Source organism: Palaemon carinicauda, chromosome 5, assembly GCF_036898095.1.
Source record: "Palaemon carinicauda isolate YSFRI2023 chromosome 5, ASM3689809v2, whole genome shotgun sequence".
In the NCBI taxonomy this organism is placed as follows: Eukaryota; Metazoa; Arthropoda; class Malacostraca; order Decapoda; family Palaemonidae; genus Palaemon; species Palaemon carinicauda.
In genome coordinates, this window is record NC_090729.1 from 122126136 (window position 1) to 122131722 (window position 5587).

The window sequence follows — 5587 nt, forward strand, 5'->3', positions numbered from 1 at the left end:
TCTCTCTCTCTCTGGGGTCATGTCTATTTAATGTATACTTTCTCTCTCTCTCTCTCTCTCTCTCTCTCTCTCTCTGAGTCATGTCTGTAATGTATACTCTCTCTCTCTCTCTCTCTCTCTCTCTGTGGGTTGCAGTTTGATTTTATGTAACACATTCTCTCTCTCTCTCTCTCTCTCTCTCTCTCTCTCTCAGGATTGTGTCCATGTCCCTATGTAATTTATACTCTCTCTCTCCAACACAGTAACCGATTTTAGGAATCGTATGTATGCGTAAGTGGACACAAACTCTTAGCATCCCTTGAATGCTGAATGTCGAGTGTAGCAAGTGGGCCTTTTTAAATGTGGTACTGCGTCCACATCCGACGAGATGTATTTCCTTCGGATAGGTCTATAGGGATATATTAGGTTCACCGAAAGATAGGGGCCTGAACTTTTATTTAAAGGGGATGATTATGTATGTATGTGTGGATATATATATATATATATATATATATATTGTGTTAACTTAATTCAGGAGCCAAATAAATATCGATGATAACGAATCAACTATTTATTCCTGAATGGATTTATTTATAATACGAAGTGTTACCTTCACGGCTGACAAATAACGACTCTCCATCTAAGAAAAGGCGGGAGGCGAAAACCATTACAGTAGACATGTAAACAAAGTAACAGTAGTAATTATGATATGTAAACAACTGGTCGTTTGACCATACAACTGTTGAACGACAATCATAATAAGATGTAGATAGAACTCTAGTATACTTCAACTTCTTTTTTTTTTTTCTTTTTTTTTTATTGGATCAGAAAATATTTACCTTTAGAGTTCCATCATAAATAATGAAAATAAATGTACATTACAACTTAAGACTTATCTCTATCAAATGTTACAATACAAAGTTTATACTATTCCTTTTACAAAAATATATTTAATTACATTGCAAATCTGACAGTTTTTTGTCTTAATCTTCCACTTCGTCTCGGTTCCTTTATTTGTCCCTCGGTACTTTCAAACTTCATCTGTGGATCTTCATCAACATCTCCTCGGTATTCTCGAAGTAATCTACGGTTTCTCCATAGCAACTTTCCATTTGATAACTGGACATGATAGCTTCTATTCCGTAAACCAGCTTTGACTATTTTTCCCCTCTTATCCCATTTCTTGGATACTGGGTCTTGGATTCGAACTTCTACCCCAGGCAAGAATTCTTTCAGCTTTTTGGCGGATGCGTTGTACCACGTTGCAGTCTTCATTTCTCTTTCTTTTCTTTTCCTTTCTGCTTCTTCAATTTCTTCCGCACTTTCTTGCTGAAAAGCACTGTGATGAATGGGAACAGTAGATCTGAGAGGATGTCCAAACACTATTTGGTTCGGCGATCGTCCATCTGCTCTTGGAGTGTTTCTCAGTTCCAACATTGCTTCTTGAAATGTTTCGTCCACCGTTGTTTTATTTAACTTTTTGAGTAAGGTCTTGACCTTCTTAACAAAGGCTTCTGCATGCCCATTACTGCTTGGGAAATGGGGTGAGCTTGGGCCCCACTCGATGCCCTTCCTCTCCAGAAACTTCTGAAATTCTGCGGCTCGGAATTGCGGTCCACCATCTGTTCGGATCCGTTGGGGGTTTCCCATTATTGCCATCATTTTTATCATTGCCCCCACAATAGATCCTGCTGATGGATCATCTTTCCATTCATGGACCATCGGATGTCCACTCAGGCGATCAGCATAAATCAAGAAATGTCTGCCATTACAGTAAAATAGGTCTGCAGATACACATTCGAACGGTCGAGATGGTAAAGGGTCTGATTGTAGTGGTTCCTTTCCCAGGCTGGGTAGATGGCATTGGCATGTCTCACATTTCTCTACTAGCTGATTTATGTCATTTGTGATACCAGGCCAGTATACACACATACGGGCACGCTGCTTCGTTCTTGTAATTCCTTCATGAGCAGTATGCAGTAGATTAAGAACTTCTCGTCTCTGTCCTTTTGGAATTACAATGCGCTGCCCATATATCACAAGGTCTTCGTCAATAGCTAATTGGTGCCGTATGGCTTTATACTGTTTCACACATGCAGGTACATCTTCATGTCCTACATTGTCATTCCTGACAGCAGTTACTAATTCCATGTATTCTGGATCTCCTCTTGCGGCTTCACGTAACTTTTCAATGATGAGGTCAGTGCATCCTTTCCCATCCATTGAATTCTCACTTCCTATTGATGCGATCCGAATAGCCATCAATGTACGTCCCTGGAGATAGTCTTCACCTTCATCTGGATCCTCCACGGGTGCTAGGCTAAGGCAATCTGCGATAGCATGCTCCTTACCTTTTCTCCATTCGACAGTGAATTGATATTGACTTTGGAGTTCTGCCTTCAAATTCTGCAATTTAACATTTTCAACCTGGGTCAAAGAGTATTTGTTGAATATTGACAAGAGAGGACGATGGTCAGTAATCACCGTAAACTGTGGTAGTCCAGACAAATATAACCTACTTTTCTTCAATGCATATCTGATAGATAGAGCCTCTAGTTCTATCATGGAGTACCTGGTTTCAACATCTGTCAGGAACCTGCTTCCACAACTGATGAGTTTCCATCCATCTTCATGTCGTTGAAGCACGATGAAGCCAAATCCATTTAGTCTGCTTGCATCAGTTTCCACACGAGTTTCCCGAAGTGGATAAAATTGTGCAAGAACTGGTGTTTTTACGAGAAGTTGCTTCACTTCATTAAAGGCTTCAGTATGTGCTGGCAACCATTGAAACTGATTCCTGGTTTTCAAAAGTTCCCTCAGCGGCGTGCTCGCTGCACTAATGTGCGGACTAAAGGATACTAACTGATTTACCAATCCCATAAAACTTCGTAGTTCGGTGATATTGGTCGGCGTTGCAAAATCTGCAATAGCATTCACTTTCTTTGGATCTGCTTCTGTCCCATTTTTGGACAAAACATACCCAGCAAACTGCACTTGTGGTTGAGCAAATTTGAATTTTTTCTCATTCAATGAAATGCCATGTTCGATGCACCTGTTTAGGAATGCCCGTACATCTTGTATGTGTTCCTTATACGTCCTACTTGCAATCAGCACGTCGTCCACCACTTTATGGGTTCTTTCCAAACCATCAATTGCCAAGTCTCCTCTGAAATTGTAACTGTCACCAGTGCTGATGAATCCCATAGGCGCTCTCTTGTACCGAAATCTTCCCCATGGTGTTAGGAAAGTAGTAAGATCTCTTGAATCTTCATGCAACTCTAATTGCCAGTAACCCTTGACAGCATCACATACTGTGAAGTATTTAGCACCATGAATCACTTCATTTATAGCATCCTGTGGCGTTTTGGCATTGTGTACCGTCCTATTTACTTGCGAATTGAGCTTTGTGAGATCGACCGTCATTCTGATCCCACCATCTGGTTTCGGGATTACAACGATTGGATGGCACCATTCCGTTGGTCTATCTCCAACTCGTTCTATGACATCCTGATTAATCATGTTCTCCAGCTCCTTCTTCACTGCATCCCGCAATGGGTAGCTCACTGGTCGGGAGGCATAAATTGCAAAAGGTTTTGCATTTTCCTTAAGCTCTATTCTCATCGGTGCAGTTTTCATAGTTTTTAACCGTCCTTCAATGCTGAACACTTCTGAGTAGTCTTCTATGATCTGGTTCCTCGTGTTTATGCTGAATTCCTCCACTGGGAATTCCTCCACTGGGCTATTTCTTTCAGTACACCGAAGATCTGTGATAATACGAACTGTTTTTTTCATAGGAAATGGGAAATTTTCATGCACGATGTGCAACTTCTTGCAGGCGTCAAGAGATATATACATCTCCTCACTTTTAACGTCACTACAAAAAATAACATTTTCCACACATTTGTTGCCATTACCATGTAACACTAAATCAGTCTCTCCAATAACATTTAGTCTTTTGCCATTAACACTTTCTAAGTACTCTTCACAGAAATGGAGGTCCTGTTCACCAAGCATCAAATCCTCCATCATTCCCACACCAGCGACAGTCCTCTCTGCTCCTGTATCGGCGATGACCCATTTTCTGATGACATGACTCTTCAGTGGGTGATGGATGTCAACTGACAACATTGGACGTTTCTCAGTACGCCTAGAAATGTCGGCGACATGCTTGCGTTTATCGGCTTTAGGAGACGATTTTGTAGCGTTTTCCTTCCTTGGACTTTCACAGGCCTTACTATAATGGCCAAAGCGACCACAATTAAAACACTCCTTTCCCATTGCTGGACATTTTTTTCCTTGTTGGTGGGCTGAAAAACCACATCTGCGACACTTTGCGGATTCATCTATAGAGGACTTGTTGGCATGACTTTTTGTTCGCTGTTGACTTTTGCTTCTTTTCCGGGTCTGCAATCTATTCATATCAACACTATAACCTCTACTCAATCTCTGATCTTCTTTCCCTGCCAACTCACGGTTGCGGCATAAAGTGATCGTCTCACGAAGGTTAAGTGCAGGTTTCTTCCCCAACAATTCCTGTCTTACACTCTCATCGCGAACTCCGGACAATATAAGAGTGGCAATCCATTCATCAGCACTCATGTCTGACAGGTTGACATCCTCTGCTTGCTCGCGAAGATCCACCAGAAAATCGTCAAATGACTCTCCGGATTCTTGCTTCCTCCGAACAAGCTGGTAACGGTCTACTGCGATGTTCCGTTGTGATTTAAGGTGTCCCCTAATCCTCTCTATGATTTCACTCAAGCTTAATTGTGTATCCATTGGGATTTCCATTGCATGGCGAATTCTTTGAAGGAACTCTGGTGTGCAAAACGTCCAAAAAGTCGCGATCTGGTCCTCTCGAGTTTTCTCCCCTAGCTTCGCCACCTGTGCGTAATTTTTCCATGTAGCCTCCCATCTCTTGAAAATCTTCAAAGTAGTACCATCATCTAGTAGCTCTGGGGGTCTAACAGAAATTTTTGTTGTCTCACTTCGGCGACTTCTCTCAACTCCTGTGGTTGTGTTATCGTTGAGGTCAGCCCGAGGTGTGACTCGTTCAAGGATAGCAGCTAATTCTCGTTCGCGGCGCTCCTGTTCACGTGTAAAGCGTTCTTCCTGTGATTGCATCTGCTTCTGTAGCATTTGCAACATAGTAAACATGGGATCACTTGCCGCAATAAAAGTAGTTTCCTTGTGCTTTTCAATATGAGTCTTTATTACCTCCTCAGTGTCGCCTATCAAATTGGACCTTTCGATGGTTATTTGAAGTAGTCTTGATAATCTTGATGTATTATCCTTGTTGTCATAGGGAACTCCAAGAGCCTCCAGGTAATTCTTGATTTCATCACGATCTAAATCACCAATATTTTCTTTAGTGAGGGCAAGGGCTTCCTCACGAAGTTCTGCAACTATAGGCATTGTAGTGGTAGGGTTATTCTTTCTGCTTGTAGATATCTTCCTTTATACTCACTGCGCCATGTGTTAACTTAATTCAGGAGCCAAATAAATATCGATGATAACGAATCAACTATTTATTCCTGAATGGATTTATTTATAATACGAAGTGTTACCTTCACGGCTGACAAATAACGACTCTCCATCTAAGAAAAGG